At 37.7% G+C, this 17,611-nt stretch overlaps 1 long non-coding RNA gene across 1 annotated transcript in view; it reads right to left on the bottom strand.

The window, feature by feature from the left end:
• Positions 1–6,737: 6,737 nt before the first annotated feature.
• The window catches only part of LOC140501993 (uncharacterized), a 23,039-nt gene continuing 12,165 nt past the window's right edge, over positions 6,738–17,611 (bottom strand). Inside the window, exons 2-3 of the long non-coding RNA XR_011966474.1 lie at positions 11,003–11,281; positions 6,738–7,339 (exon numbers count right to left, since the gene is read on the bottom strand). This is a non-coding gene — a long non-coding RNA (uncharacterized lncRNA). The remainder of the gene's footprint in view (positions 7,340–11,002; positions 11,282–17,611) is intronic.

The raw sequence follows: 17,611 nt of genomic DNA, 5'->3' as shown, positions 1-17,611 counted from the left end.
GAAGAGAAGGGAAGAGAATCTATGCTAGGACAGAAGACATGATGAGAAAAGACAAGTTGAGGAGACGAGATAAACTGGTTCACTTTGGTATATTATTATTGGTTAGAAGGGCTGGTGGCTCATTTAGTTTTAGCCCTAACTGGAAGCAACCAGCTCCTACATGGAGGATACCAGCAATAGTGCCAACTGTGGTTGTGTATTTTTCTTGATAGAAAAGTAGCCCTATCCAACCAACTAATTTCATAAAGATTGCCAGGTGGTGATTCCTTTCAGGCTGAGTTGAGTTGGATTTGAACCAAAGAGCTCTAGGGTAAAATATCCATCCATCTGCTTTGTAAAAATCTCAAGGTTAACACTATCAGGAAAGTACATCTGTGTTAAGTCTTGACCAAATCGTGTGAACAGTAAGTCAATTTTAAGAAATAATTTGATTGTTCAAAATCATCTTATCCATAGTTCATATGTATGTGAAGATGCTATACTCTTTTTCTTTTCTTAGTGGATATTATTTTAAAATTTTATTTTTAGCTTTCAACATTCACTTTTATAAGATTTGGAGTTCCAAAAATTTGTCTGCATTCCCCCCCAAGGTGGCATGAAATCTGATATAGGCTATACATGTACAATCATATTAAATATTTCCACATTAATAATGTGAAAGAAGAATCAGAAAAAAATGGAAAAACCACAAGAAAGATAAAACAAACAAACAAAAAGAAAATAATGTACTTTGATCTACATTCAGAATCTATAGTTCTTTCTCTGGATGTGGATAGTGTTTTCCATCATGAGTCTTTGGGAACTGTCTTACCTCATTGTATTGTTGAGAAGAGCTAAGTCTATCAAAGCTGATCCTTGCTCGATATTGGTATTACTGTGTACAGTGTTCTCTTGGTATTGCTCATTTCACTCAGCATCAGTTCATGAAAGTTTTTCCAGGTGTTTATGACATTCACCTGCTCATCATTTCTTATAGCACTGTAGTATTCCATTATATTCATATACCACAACCTGTTCAGCCATTCCTCAATTGATGGACATCTCCTCAACTTCCAATTCTTTGCCACCACAAAAGAGTTGCTATAAACGTTTTTGTACATGTGGATCCTTTCCCCTTTTTTATGATCTCTTTGGGATACACATCTAGCAGTGTTATTGTTGGATCAAAGAGCGTGCACAATCTTATAGCATTTTGAAAATAGTTCCAAATTGCTTTCCAGAATGGTTGGGTCAGCTTACAGCTCCACCAACAATGAATTAGTGTTCCAGCTCTCCCACATCCTCCCCAACATTTATCATTTCCCTGTTCTGTCATTTTGCCAATCTGATAGATGTGAGGTGGTACCTCAGAGTTGTTTTAATTTGCATTTCTCTAATCAATAGTGATTTAGAGCATTTTTCATATAACTATAGATAGCTTTCATTTCTTTATCTGAAAACTGCCCATTCACATCCTTTGACCATTTATCAGTTGGGGAGTAATCGGCATTCTTATAAATTTGACTCAGTTCTCTATATATTTTAGAAATGAGGCCCTTATTAGAGACATTGTCTGTAAAAATTATTTCCTAGCTTTCTTCTTCCCTTTTAATCTTAGTTGCATTGGCTTTGTTTGTACAAAAACGTTTAAATTTAATGTAACCAAAATTATCCATTTTGCATTTCATAATGTTTTCTATCTCTTGTTTGGTCATAAATTCTTCCTTTTTCCATAGATCTGACAGGTAAACTATTCCTTGCTCTCCTAAATTGCTTATGGTATCACCCTTTATGTCTAAATCATGTACCCATTTTGACCTTATCTTGGTATGTGGTGTGAGATGTTGGTCTATGCCTAGTTTCTGCCATATGATTTTCCAGTTTTCCTAGCAGCTTTTGTCAAAAAATGAATTCTGGTCTCAGAAGCTGGAGTCTGGATTTATCAAACCATAGATTATTTTATCCATTGGCTACTGTGTCTTGTGTACGTAGTCTATTCCCCTGATCCACCACTCCAGTTCTTAGCCAGTACCAAATCATTTTGATGATTGCTGCTTTATAATACAGTTTTAGATCTGTTTTGGCTAGAACACCTTCCCTTTCATTTCTTTTTATTAATTTCCTTGATATTTTGGAACATTTTTTTCTTCCAGGTGAATTTTGTTATTCTTTTTTTTAATATTCTCTGTTTCTTAAAGGTGATCATATTTTTTTGAATGCTTACTACTGTCACAAAAGTTAATGCTTTCTTAGAACCAGAAAGAATGCAGTGTTGGTATCAAGACCTCAGCAAATCTGTTAGGACAATGCCTGTATATATTGCTCCTTATCTGACGGGTGGAACGGATTCTGAGATGAATATTTTGCTTATATATTCAGAGATCTAGAGCTTGAAAAGGTCTGAGGGAGTCATCTACCTCAATATTCTCATCTTATGGCTCAATCAACACATTTTATTAGATTCCTCCTATGTATGGGGCACTCTTCTAAACTCTAGGAATATAAATTCAAAAGATCACAAAAGATCAGTATACTCAGTGTTTGAGGGATTGTGAAAAAGGGAAGCACATTAAATACATTGTTGGTGGAACTTTGAATTCATTCAACCATTTTGGAAAGGGCTATGATATTATGTTAGGAAGTGATGAAAATGACTATTCTCTGACCCAGAGATCCCAATGAAAGGCATCAAATAGGTAAAAATGCAAAGAAAAACCCACAAACACAAAAATATCCACAGCAGTACTTTTTCTAGTAATAAAGTAGGTGATTATTTGTTAAGGAAAGGGCCAAATAAATCATGTTCCTACATAGTGGAATATTGCTGTGCTGTAAAAAGTGACATGCGCAATAAATGTGGAGAGGTATAGGAAGTCATAGGAACCAATGTGAAGTAAAGTCAATAGAACCAGGAAACCATTATATCCGATGAATACAATGCAAATGGAAAGAACAGCAACGAAAAAATATCCATGAAACCAAACACTGTATAATTACAATGATCAAACTTGGCTCTGAAAAAGAGAAAGAAATGAACCATTCTTCCTTTGCAGATGAGGGGAACTGTGAGTATGGAACACTGCATATGCTCTCAGTGGATGTGTTGGTGAATTTTGCTGGACTGTTTTTCTTTTCCTTCCTTCCTTCCTTCCTTCCTTCCTTCCTTCCTTCCTTCCTTCCTTCCTTCCTTCCTTCCTTCCTTCCTCCCTTCCTTCTTCCTTCCTTCCTTCCTTCCTTCCTCCCTTCCTTCTTCCTTCCTTCCTTCCTTCCTTCCTTCCTTCCTTCCTTCCTTCCTTCCTTCCTTCCTTCCTTCCTTCCTTCCTTCCTTCCTTCCTTCCTTCCTTCCTCTCTGCCTCTGTCTCTCTCAATGTCTCTCTCTGCTTCTCTTTTTTTTACACATGATAGCTATTTTTCATCTTTCCCTAGCCTTCTTAGCATGCATTGCCTACTTCCTTCTGCCTATGACTACTCTCAAGGCTCAGTCCTCAACCCCCATTTTATTCTAAGCTCCATCCCTTGGAAGACTCATCTATTCTTATTACCTCAATTATAACTTTTATATTGATGACTTTCAGATCTGCATCATCAATTTATTCCCTCCACCAAATATCTAGCACATCCTTGCCAGACCTAAATATCAGTTTCAACATGCCCATTTCCCTGCAGGGAAAAATCTTCAAAGTTCTGTTATTGTCAGTTGGTTTGGATTCTCCACTTGATTTTAAATAACCTGACCCCATCTTATTTATATATTTCTATTTACTGCTAATGTCCAATTGATCTACTGACTACTTCTTAAAGAGATCTGTTCACTGAATGGGCATTGCCTCACTTTAAGTGAGTACCTGAAAAGGCCTTAATTTAAAAGGCCAAGGTCTCCCATTGCATCTTGGGCAGTCTCCAGTCATCCTGATGAATATCCGGTCACTGGATCCAGATGACTCAGGAGGATAAAGTGAGGCTGGTGACCTTGCATAGCCCTCCTTCACTCCAACCAAAGTGCAAGTGCAAGTCATGTCATCATTTCTCTGATGTCATGGTCCTCTTTGAAAATGAAGGACAAACACACACAAATTGATCTAATCACATGTCTACAGAATTTTCTCTCTGATCTAATTATCTTATTGAATGCAACAAAGGGCAATTACCACACAGAAAATGTCTTTTCTCTGTCTTCACCCATGCTGTAGACTCTCTTCATTGAGAATGCCTTCCCTCTTCCCTCTACACTCAAAAATTCTTCCCATTTCAAGACTCAGATAAACTCTCATCTCCTCTATGAATGACTTTCTGAACCTTTCATTGACCTTCCTTTGCTATGAATTTCTTTAACACTTAGAATGATAGAATCATAGGAGGCATGTAGTCCAACTTCCTACACAATGAAAAGTTTTATTTCTTTTGCAATATCCCTGAAATAGTAGCATCCAGCCTCTGCTTGCATGCTTCTACTGATTGTTGGCTTTCTGTGAGGCCCCCCTCCCATCTGTGGACAAATCTAGTTGTTAGAAGGTTCTATCCTTGCATTAAGCCCAAAGTTACTTCCTTGTAATATGCACCTGTTGTTCTAGTTCTAGCTCTCTGAAGCCCTACTGAACAAGTTTGTTCTCTCTCTCCTGTAATATCTCTTTAAAGTCTTGTCCCCTCCAGGCCAAATATGCTTTTAATCATATTACATATTTTACAGACTAACTTGGTGATTTTGTTCTCAATGTTCTGTAGTATATTAACCATCCTTTTAAAAAATACAGTAGTTAGAAACACAAAGCTTAGTCAGAAGTGGGCTTCCAGATGTGTGCGGTCAAATGCAAAGAACATTTGGAAAATTATGACCCTTGATTTGAATGCCATACTTCTGTTAATGCTGCCTCAGATTGTGTAAGCTTTTTAAGTACGCCTACAGTTTGTATTGCAAAATTGAGCCCTTAATTATATATGCTTTTATATTTTAACTATTTTTTTGATTCAGATTTCTCCAAAAAACTTAAGTTTTTGCTTAGGGACCTAAGCAAAGTCCCTAAGATTAAGAAATAACTTTATCTTGTATTTCCTCTCTTTTCACCCCCAAAGCATTTAGTCTGATATAGAACATATAGTGGATGCTCAGTAAAGGTCAATGATTGATTGATCCAACTTTTGAAGTTGGAGAGGATTCTGGGTTTCTTTTAAGCTATGAATGGACCGAATCAAGGTTATTTTCCTTTCTAACTTTCTGTGCCATATCTGGCCATCCATATGCTTCAATTAGATAAGCTGAGGTTCTAGTTAGCCTAAATGTGGTGCATTTGGGAGATACGGCAATCTTGAAAGGAGCAAATGAGAATAAAAGACAAAGTGAGGTGGCTGAAAATGGAACATTATATAGGCTCAAATTCAAAAATTTGGTCCTGTTATGTAGGTTCAACTTCAAAAATTTGGTCCCATTAATACTACTCATGATAATGAACTGACATTTATTGAAATAGACCAAAACTCCCTTTTTATTGGACCACACCTATGATTTCATTGGCATAAGTGACTTCTGTTAATGAAACTCTCATTACTCAGCAAATCAGCTCCTGCTCTGTGACTTAATATTTTAGAGTTACCTGTGACTCCAAGAGGTAAGTGACTTGTTCAGGATCGCACAGGCAGTATGTGTTGGACAGCACTTGAACCGAGGTCTTCCTAACTCTTGCCAGCTTTCTATCCACTAAGTCATACTGCCTTATATCAATTGTCCTTTAAAATGTTAAAAATCAGCTTTTCTCATCTAAGGGTACATCAGTCCATGAAAATTCTAGCTTCTACTTCTGTAGGAGGATGGATACAACTGTTTGTAGTTATCCATCCTCCTACAGAATGTACAAAAAAAGGCTGATTGCAAAGAACGTGAGGTCATTAGTTGGTGTGTGGGAATAGAGGGCTGGAATCCTCTTTGACTTCTCTTATTCCCACTTACCCCTTTCCAGATTGCCACGTCTCCTTTAAGCTAACAGCACCCTTGGTTCATTGAATTGAAATGTCTGAATGGTCAGAAATGGCAAGGGAGACTATAATAAAAAAAAAATTCTTGATTTGGTCCTTGTTAAATACTTAGAGTTGCAATGCTGTTGCTTCTGTTTGTAAGTGGAGAGGAAGTGAATGGCTAGATCCGACTCCAGATGTTCCTCATATTCCAACTGCATGAACAAATGAATCAGTTAGGAAAATTACCATTTAAAAAGTCCAGTTGATTAGAACCCATGTCTGAGTAAGTCCAAAGTTGCTTGGGATATTTAAAATTTTTCAAGAGGAAATTTCCAAGAGGAAATTTTGGAAATTATCTAGACATTCCTGGGTAAATGTTAACAGATTAGTCTTGGTTTTAAGTGTCTTTTCTGTTGAAGAGAGTTCCAAAGGCCAGGAGAACCTAGAGCAAATGGATACCACTCAGACAAATTTTGCTATGGGGCTTCCTTTTTTTAATCCAAGATTCTTTCTTTTTTTGAAAGTCAGTATAGTGCAGTGGATAGAGCATAACAGTTTGAATTAAGAAGATCTGGGCTTAAATTCCACCTCTGACACTTAATGATCTGTGTGACAACAGTTGAATCAATGAACCTCTTCAAGTCTCAGTTTTCCCATCTGCAAAATGGGAAAATAGTATCTTGAACACCTACTTTGCTGGGCTGGAATGAGGCTCAAATCAGTTTATGTATGTAGAGAGTTTCACAACCATCAAGGTTCCAAATAAATGTCAATTATTGCATTCAGGCTATTGGTTTTTAACTTAGATTAGTAGATTGTTAGCATATATCATATGGTATCATTAGTAGGGATCATTGGGAAAGCTGGTGGCTGTTGTCCTTTGTTCTCAAAGAGGACCAAAATGACATCACTGTGCCAGAGTCAAGTTTCAATATGTCCCACTGTGGCTGATCAGACCAATACAAGCTCAGAATGCTCTACCACAGGTCTGGCACAAATAGTCTGTGTGAACATTTGGGGTGGAAACTCTAAATTTGTGCATCCTCTGTTTCCTTTGAGCTATTTCAATTCTGCTTTGCTCATAGAGCACAGTACCTTCTTTGATGTGGGCATGCCATGCTGAGAGATCCTGTGCTAGTGTCTCCCATATCACACAATCAATTCCAGAGTTGTTAAGTGAGACCTTGAGAGAGTCCTTGTATCACTGCTTCTGACTACCATGTGAACGCTTGCCCTGTGTGAGTTCTCCATAAAACAGTCTTTTTGGCAAGCATACATTTTGCATTCAAACAACATGGCAGGTCCATCCGAGTTGTGTTCTCTGAAGCAAAATGTGAATTCTTGGCCTTTAGTTTGAGTAAGGACTTCAGTATCTGGTACCTTATCCTGCCAGGTGATCTTCAGAATCTTCCTAGGACAATTCAAATGGAAGCAATTTAGTTTGCTGGCATGGTTCTGGTATACAGTCTGGCTTTCACAGGCATATAACAATGAGGTCAGCACAACAGCTTTGTAGACCTTCAGTTTGGTAGTCAGTCTAACATCTCTTCTATCCCATACTTTCCTTTGGAGACTCCCCAAAACTTAGGTAGCTCTGGCAATGAATGCATCAAACTCATTGTCAATGTGTACATCCCTGGAAAGTACACTACCAAGGTAAGTGAACTTATCCACAGCATTCAAAACTTCTCCATTTGCTGTAACCAATGGTTCCATGTAAGGATGTGCAACTGAAGAAGAGGTTTTGAAGCCATTAGGCTCCTTTCATGTGGCAAAGCACCTGCTGCTGATTTTATTCCAGCTGAGATTTACAAAGTAGGGGGACCATTGCTCATACAAAAGCTGATTGAAATTTTCTAGGTTATATGGCAAGAGGAGATTATCCCCCAGGAGTTCAAGGATGCTTCCATAGTCCATCTCTATAAAGGTATCGGAAATAGATTGTCCTGTGACAATCACAGGGGGGGTCTCTCTCTTAGTCATTGCTGGCAAGATTCTTGCCAGAGTCCTCTTAACAGGCTGATCCTTCACCTAGAAAATGGGCATCTACATGAGAGCCAGAGTGGCTTCAGAAAGAGCCGAGGAACAATCAATATGGTATTTGATGCCTGATGGGTGCCATCAGCACACTGGGAAAGCAAAATATAAGGGAAGGAAATCAAAGCTCAAAGAGACAACTTTCAGTCATATCGGATTGCCCTGGATATATGACTTTCTGTATTGGTGTGGTCTGGTTTGGGATTTAAAAAAAACTAATTTTCTATCTATTCAGAACATTAGTTTTATATCCTTTGTTTTTGTTTCCAGAGCCTAGTGAACTTTGTCATACAATAGTAGTTACTGGATTCATCTAGGCAAGTGTCAAATATTTAGTTGTGAGAGTGATAACCATAGCTAGCATTTATATAGCACTTTACAGATATTATCTAAACAACTCTAGAGGAAAGTGCTCTTATTTACCTCCATTTATTTACTCCACAAGTTAAGTGACTTGCCCAGGGTCACACAGCTAATAAGTGTCTAAGGCTAGATTTGAACCTAGGTCTTCCTAACTCCATGTCTAGGACTCTTTCCACTGTGTTACCTCTTGGATTTCTATGAAATCTAGAGTGATTATATGGAATCACAGAATTTAGACTTAGAAGAAACCTCAGTAGCTAGTAGTTCAAATCTTAACTGGGCAGAAGCCATCCTGCCCAACAAATAGTCATTTAAACTCTTCGTGAAGATTCCAAGAAGGGATGAATCCCTAAAAAGAGCCCAGTTCACTTCTGGGCACCTCTAATTATGAGGAAATAATTCCTGACATTAAGCTAACATTGGCCTTTTTTGCCATCTTTACCCTTTATTCCTGGTTCTGTCTTTTGGGGACGAACAGAAAAAATAATCTAATTCATTCCCCCACAACACAATAGCTCTCAAATACTCAAACATAGTCATGCCATCACCCCAAGCTTTCTCTTCTTTAACCTAAAGATCCCCAGGGACTTCAACCAATCCCTATATGACACAGACTTAAATCTTTTCATCACCTTGGTTGCTTTTCTCTGGACGTTTGCCAGTTTATTAAGACCTTTCCTAAACTGTGTTGCTCAGAATTTGACATAATTCTCTAGATTGTACTGGATGAAGGACTATCCCCTCTCTTTTCCTTGGAAACTATGCCTTTCTTAAGGTAGCCTGGAATTCTTTAGGTGCCACATTATACTGCTGACTCATTTTGATATTCAGTCCCTGGAAACTTTGGATATTTTTCAAACAGGCTATTGTCTAGCCATATCTTTCCCATGTTATAATTGTGACCTGGATTTTTTATTCCTATATGTAGGATTATACATTTATTAATACTGAATTTCATTTTGGATTCAGCCTGGTTCTCTGGCTTGTCAGAGATTGGGATTCTTGGGATTCTTACTTTGTCATCCAGTGTGTTAGGTAGCCTTCCCAACTTAGTGTCATCTGTATATTTTTCAAGTGTACCATCTATGCCTTTATCCAAACTCATGCCTTTATCCAAAAATGTAAAACAAATTAATTCCAGACAAACTGAGACCAGGGAAAGATGTTAGCTTAAAAAGGCCAAGGTTGCCCACTACGTCTGGGACCATCTCTAGTCGTCTTGCTCTATGTCTTGCCACTGAATCCAGATGGCTCTGGAGGAGAGAGTGAGGCTGATGACTTTACACAGCCCTGCCTCACTTAAATCTAATTCACTTGCAAGTCAAGACATCACCTTCCTGAAGTCATTGGTCCTTCCTGAGCCTTTAAAAGAGAAAAGCACAGAATCTTTGCTCCTCACATTTCTGTCTGATAGCTGAGTTTTGAGACCATCTATCTTTGGGAAAATATTTTCCAATGTGTCTTGGATTCCTGGACAAGTTAAACCCATAGATCAAGAGAATACTGTAGATATAGTCTACCTAGAAAAGCAGAAAATTGACAGCCTCTTATACTATTCCTATAGACCAAATAGAGAGACAACGTACAGTTAGATGGATTTGAAACCAATTATCAGACCCCAAATTTAACCTACATACATATTGTTTGTACATAATTGTTTTCATTTCTCTCCCATTTTTCCAGGACTGCGCAACATCTGGCCCGAGGGTTGCAAGCTGTCCCCCGAAGGATTTCAGGCAGATGGTGAAAAATGTAGAGTTGTGTGAACTCTCCTGTTTGTCCTGTGACCCCTGGCAGCCAACCATCATTAGTCTGTCTCCAGTCTAACCTATCTGCGGCCCAAAGAAATTTGTCCTATTTTCCTTTTGGCCCTTAGCTACTGTCAAGTGGTGCAGATGTGCATCAGATTGTGAGCCCTTGGAGAACAGGGACTGTCTTCTGCCTTTCTTTGTGTCCCCAAGAACTTAATAGTGCCTGGCACATAGTAGGTGCTTAACAAATGCTTATTGACTGACTGACTGCCATTATGTCAACTTTGAGTGATGACTCTAGTGAAAGGCTTTAAGGATCTGTCTGTGGTCCTGTGCTATCTCAATAGTTTTTATAAGTAACTTGGATGAAAACACAGATGACATACTTATCAAATTTACAGGAGTGTAGGGTGTTCACTAGTACCCCTGGTGTGTGGGTTGCTGAGTCCTTTTCAGGGTTGCTTTCCACCTTTGGTGTCTACCTGATTCACATGACTCTGACCAAGAAGCTGTAGCATGTTCAGTGACCACACCCCAGCAAACTGTTTTGGTAGATGGGCTAAGCCAGGTTGAGGGTAACTAAGGGATCTCAACCTATTGGCGCTTTAGTGGGGTGACTACCCCAAGCATATGAAGACTTCCCCTGGTAGAATGGGCAATGAGAACAATTTGTTTCAATGACCATGAAGGCAGCTCTAGCAGGCGATGGAATGTGTAGAGCTTTGTTAGATACTAATGATGCCAAGGTCATCCACTGTGTCCTGAGTCATAACCAGTTGTCTTGGCTTTTGTTTTTTCTATAGACTTTGATGACTCTGGAAAAGAGAATGAGGCTGATGATCTTGTGCAACTCTGCTTCACTTAAATCCAATTATGCACAAGTCAAAAGGCATTACCCATACCATCTTACCATTTTTACCTACCTCAAAGTCCTGTGGAAATAGGCAAGTGATGAGGCAGCTGGTGTGGATACACTGGGAGCTGTAGTCACAACACTGCACATAGGCACCCTAGGCCATAGGGTCATCTTCTCATTGGACTGAAGCAGTAGTGGGATTTGGCATCCCATTGGGTGTCTGAGCAGCCTTTCAGAAGGACCTCACTGCTCACTTTTTGATGTGAGGAAAGGGCTAGAAAAGGTGCCCCCCAAATTATCTGCTTTACCCAATCTTGCCCTGCTTATAGCAGATGGCAATTCCAACCTGTGGTTGAAACACACACAAAAAATCTATGAAATTTTTTGTGAAGATGATTTTGTTCACCATCAGTATATAGAATTTGCACACCCTTATCAACAACACAAAATCCAGTAGACCTGAAAGACGAACAGCTCTTGTTCACAGCAGGCACTGCATCCAAACAGCAGCCCAGAGTGAAAGAAGCCTGACAAATGAAGCTCATCTTACTAACTACTGGCCAGCTAGTCCTTCCATCGAGATTGGAAAGATGAGGTGCTTGCCTCAGATACCTCTAGGAAGTCATCTTCTGGGTTTCTTTTTCTATAGTATAATATTTTGTGGACTTAAGAATTCAAGTTGAGTAAGATAAGCTTAAATTAGTATGAGTAAATAAGAAACTTCAGAAACAAGCAAAAAAAATTTGGTAATTATCACTAAAACACATATTTAAATGTAAATTTGTATATGTAGCCATAAATCTCCATAAATAAAATTTGTTTAAAAATTAAAAAACGCTAGCTTTGTCAAAAAGTTAACATATGGTTATCTTCATTTCCATGTAAAAACAACTTTTCTTCTGTAACTTCTGGTTTGTTGTTTTTATTATTATGATTTATAAGGTTGTTGCCTGTGAATATTATTTTGGTTCTACTTTCACATCACTTCACATAAATTTTTATGTATTTCTTTGTATTTTTCGTATTTGGCATTTCCTAGGAAAATATTTTTCCATAACATTCACATGTTACAAATTGTATAGCCATTTGGAAATAAGCAGATGTGTAAGTTTTTTTCATAAGCTTTTAAAAATTATTACAGGTAATGCTACTATGAATATTTTTTTGCATATATAGTTCCTTCTGCTCTAACCATAAATGTATTTTTGGAGTAGAGTCTTAGTGGAGGGATCTCTGGGTCAAAGAGTATTAACAATTTTGTGAGTTTTTTTGTGAATTCACATCACCTTAAAAAAATGGTGCCTGTCCACAGCATCCTCAGCAGTACAATAGTGTGCCTGACTTCCACAGCACCACTGTCTTTTGAATTTTATTGTTCTTAAACTTCCTTTATTTTTGTAAATAGTCTTTGACTAATGGTATCTGAGAATTATTTTAATGTACATTTGTCTGACATAAAGAATTTAGAATATTTTCTGGGTAATTATTGATAATCTATGTTTTGCTTTTGAGAACTGTTCGCTTTTGACCATTTAGCTTTTGAGAAATAGAAGGTTATACAAATTTCCTTGTGGATTTTGGTTATGATTCTCAAAAATGTTTAAGAATAAGTATTTTCTGCAAATTTCTTTAGCTCTAAAACCTCAAAAACGGCCTTATTCACTAAGCAATGAGTGACAAAAACTGAACACAAAAGGTAAGACAGGAACAATAAACAAGGTAAAAACAATTCTGAAGAAATAATATTAGATAATTTAAATACTTAGAATTCCTATTCAGTATTTGCAGCTGTCAATTCACTCTGTGCTGCATACAGTTAACTCATGGATCTTGAGAATCAGAAGACACTGATTTTATGAAACTACATGGAGAAAGGGGAACAGAGGATGAGGGAATCACAGAAAACAGTGCAAAATGGGCTAGAATGGGAAAGAACTGAAGCGAAGGGAATTTAAACCCATGTGGAGCCTTCCCTCAGCACTGGCTGAGGGGAGAGACCTGAGCCAAGACCTCAGACTCCCCAAGGCCAGAAAGCTGAGGATCCCTAACCTTGAGAACTTGCACAATAGGAGAATGGGGAGGAGACAGAGACAGTTGAGGGAAATGAGAGAGAAGTAACTGGAAATGCAAGAATAAAGTAAAAAGAACAAAACGTCCAGGGAGAAAATTTTTGTAAAAAACCCAGCTCAAAAGTAAACAAACCAATAGAAGGAGATCATAAAGAAAGAAGGAAAAAAATAAGTTAAAATACAAAAAGAAGTTGGAGAACAATGAAGAATTATACTAAGAAGGAAAGGAGCCAAAATTTCCCAGTGAAAAAGAGAATTCAGCATAAAAGCAAAATAACCTGCAGAACAGGTCAATAGACAAAAATAATTAAGACATCAAGAATGAAATTTAGTAAGAGATTCACACTTGAAATGCTGAATTTAACAAAGAGCAGGATAGAAAAAAAAGAAGAGAACACATGATAGAAACTATCTTTTAAGAGGTAAGGCTCTGAAGGAAAGGACCATAGATTTGGAACAGAAAAATGCATTGGTAGAAGAAAATTTGGCAGAAAAGAAACAAAATAAGTATCTTTAAAAGAATATATACATTCTATGAAAGCCAAAATGAATATATTCAAGGGCAGGAAGAATATAAATAATTTAATGATCCTAAGTCCCCCAGAAAAAAATGCTAAATGTCTAAAAAAAACATGAGTATCCTATGACAGGAAAATGAAAAAAAAATTGTCACTAAACTCCTGAAAACAGAAAACAAACTAATGATCAGTCAAATAAATGGATCCCTTCCAGAGAAAAACCCAAACTCTGAAGCACAAATGCAATAATCAAGAAATTTGAAAGGGGCCAATTGGATTGCCCCAAAGCCATGAAAAATTGGGGAAGATTCTGGAATAACATTTCAACATGCAAAAGTATTTAGATTGCCACTAAAATAACATATCCTTTAAAGCTGAATCTAACTACCAATGTAAAGTATTGAACCTTCCACAAAAGAATCCAGAGAAAGGAAGAAGAAACATATAATTAATGTTTTATAGACTAAATTCTGTGATCCTCAATAAGTGAATCAGCATCTTTTGGGGAAGAAATAACTTAATAGGAAGATTCATGGAAAGGAAAAGGGAGCAGGGATACACCCTAGTCAGTCCAAGGTGAGCAGGGAAAAGATAATTCCTTTAGTCTTTCATTAAATATCAGGGCTATGAAAATTCAGATAAGACAGTGGAAAGGATGGGATGGAAATGGGGGAGGCAAGACAGAAGATGGTCCTCAAAGGGAAAGCAAAGAGTGTGGTAAATAAGATTCTCAAGGGAGGGTGAGCAAAGATGATAAGAGGGCCCTGGCACTCTGTCCCAAGATGTTACAGAAGGCTTGGAAGATGCAGCACTTGAAACATCAAAGATCAAGGTAGGGGAGGGGGACCTGGAGCCCAGGTGACCCAGGCCAAAGTACAGTGGGGATGGAGCAGCAAATCTGACCATGTCACCAAGTTCCAGTGGCTCCCCATCACTTCTAGGAAAACATACAAAATCCTTTGTTGTTTAAGTCCTTCATAACCTAGCCCTCTCTTACCTTTACCATTGTCTTACAATCTACTCCCTACATGGACTGTTTGATCCAGTGACACCGACCTCCTTGTAGTCCCACAGACGGCAGTTCTTTTCTCAGTTCCAAGCATTTTCTCTGGCTGTCTTCCATACCTGGAATGCCTCCCTTCTCATCACCATCTCTTGACTTTCCAGGCCTCCTTTGAATCCCAATTAAAATCCTTCCTTCTACAGGAAGCTTTTCCTAACCCCGCTTCATTCTAGTGTCTTCTCTCTGTGAAGTATTTCCTGTTTATCCTGTATACACACCTTATTTAATCCACATTTGTTTGCTTGTCTGTTCCCTCATTTGATTTTGAGTTCTTTGAGAACACAGACTGTCTTTTGCTTCATTTTGGATCTCCAGTGCTTAGCACCACGCTTGTCACATAGTGGGCACTTAATAAATGCTTACTGACTCACTGACTGACTGACATTTTGGCCTTATGTTTGGGTTACATCAATTTAATAAAAATAACTAAACTGCTTGAAATAATTTACAGATTTATTCTTATACCAAGGGAACTATTGGTGTTCATTTTAGAAAACTATACGATATAGCAACAAAACTCATTTTGAAGAATAAAGATCTGGATTTACAGGTATGTTTACAAATGTACATGCATGCATGTATGTATACATATATATATATATACACACATGCTCATGCACACACACATATATGCAGCTAGGTGGTACAATGAATAGAATGCTAGAGTCAGGAAGACACAAGTTCAAACCCAGCCCCAGACAATTAGTAGCTACATGACCCATGGCAAATCACATCTTTTTTGCCTCAGTTTTCTCATCTGTAAAATGGGGATAATAATAGCACCTACCTCCCAGGGTTGTGGTGAGGACCAGACAGGATGATAACTATAAAGTGACCAGTACAGTGCCTGGCACATAGCAGTAATAGATCAATGCTAACTAATATATGTAGTAAGTGATATATGAATGTTAGCATACATATATACATGCATACATCCAATCAGGTAGTGTGTGTGTGTGTGTGTTGTTTTGGATTTTCTTGACAAAGATACTGGAATGGTTTACTATTTCCTTCTCTAGCTCATTTTACAGATGACAAAACCAAGGTAAACAGGGTTAAACAACTTATTCAGGGTCACACAGCTAATAAGTGTCTGAGGCTGGATTTGAACTCAGGAAGATGTCTTCCTGACTCCAGACCTGGCACGCTATTCACTGTGCCATCTAGCTGCCCCCATGTTATAGACAAGGAAACAGCAAACCGTTCCAGTATCTTTGCCAAGAAAACTCCATGGACAGTATGGTCCATGGGGTCATGAAGTTGAACACAACTCAACAACAGTATACATACATGAATAAATATGCATGTATGTATAGACACACATATACATAGATGCATGTGTATATGTGTGCATCCATCTACCTTTATCTCCAAGAACCATTCTTAAGTGAATTTTTAGAGCATGTAAACAAATAATTCTCAGAAAAATTGCAAACATTTAGCAACTACATGCAAAATTACTCCAGTACTCCAATGATAAGAGAAATGCAGATAGAAGCAACCCTGTGGTTTTACTCCATGCTCAGCACATTGGCAAGGAAAGAAAACACCACCACAGGAATATTCAATATTACAGGAGCTGCAGAAAGTCAGGCACATTCATAGATCATTGGTTGAGCCATGAGTTGATTTATTCATCCTAGAAAACAATTTGGAATTAGGTTAAAAGAGGTCAAAAATGACTGTACCTTTTGCCCCAGATATCCCGCTTGCTAGGTGTGCATTTATAGGACATTGGAGACACAAAAGAAAGTACCATATACACCAAAATATAAACCAAAACAGCACTTTTAATTGCAACAAAGACCTAGAAACAAAATAATGCTCATTAATTAGCGAATGGTTGAATAAGTTGTGTCAACTGATTGTAGTGGCATATTACTAAACTTTAAGAAAGAGTGAATATGAAGAATTCAGAAAGTCATTGGAAGAATTATATTAACTGATAGAGTGGGAAGCAAGCAGAATCAGAAAAAATATAGAGTAGGTGGAATGATGTAAATAAAAAAAAACAGCATACCGAAACAATTGTGGTACTTATAATGACAAAGCTTTGCCCTAAAGAAGAGTTGAGAAAAAGCATCTCTTGTTGTTTGCTGAGGTGGATGTGGAATAATCCATATGACACTGACAAAAATAAAATTTAAAAAGTTTTTCTTAAACATTTATTTCAATCTACTCCTTTCCTCTGTAATTTCTACCCCTTGCCTCTTATTGTATAAAACACTTTATTGTTATATTAGTGAATAATTCTATTTTGCTTTCAATAATTTCTTCTATTTTTTGAATAGCTAAGAATTTTCATTGAAAATTTCATAATTCAGGTCAACTATATTTTCTTCTCTTTTAATCTTAGGGCTGTGTGTATGTGTTATTGTTCAGTTTTTTTCAGTCATGTTCAACTCTTCATGACCCCATTTGGGGTTTTCTTGGCAAAGATACTGGAGTGGTTTGACATTTCCTTCTCCAGCTCATTTTACAGATGAGGAAACTGAGGCAAATAGGGTAAAGTGATTTGCCCAGGGACACACAGCTAATATGTGTCTGAGGTCAGATTTCAACTCAGGTCTTCTTGGCTCTACGCCTGGTGCTCTATCCACTATGCCACCTAGCTTTCCTGTGTAAACATGTACATGTAACTATACACACATATATGTACACACACGTATATATACACACATATGTGTATATATGTATATAATACACACATGTTCACACACCCATACATACCAATAAGTTTAAGGGAAATTTGTAAGCTGATTTTGACAGATGAAGATGATATGTGTTTTTAAGATGTACCCTGCCCTTCCATTTCTCTCTAACTTTTGTCTGCCAATATTTTAGCATTTTTTCTTTCTTCAAGTCTCACTTAAACAGATGGGAACAGCACAAGCCCTCTTCTCACATACAGTCTTACTGCTACGAGACCTTGAATAGTCATCACCAAAACCTGAGTCTAATTCCTTGCAGTCTTCTCTGTGGGGGGGAGAGTAAAGAAAGGGGTTCCTTGGCATGCAGTTTAAAAG

This window comes from Notamacropus eugenii, chromosome 4 (genome assembly GCF_028372415.1).
Source record: "Notamacropus eugenii isolate mMacEug1 chromosome 4, mMacEug1.pri_v2, whole genome shotgun sequence".
Taxonomy (NCBI): Eukaryota; Metazoa; Chordata; class Mammalia; order Diprotodontia; family Macropodidae; genus Notamacropus; species Notamacropus eugenii.
The sequence above is the reverse complement of the archived record's forward strand: the minus strand, read 5'-3'. Positions and strand labels throughout refer to the sequence as shown.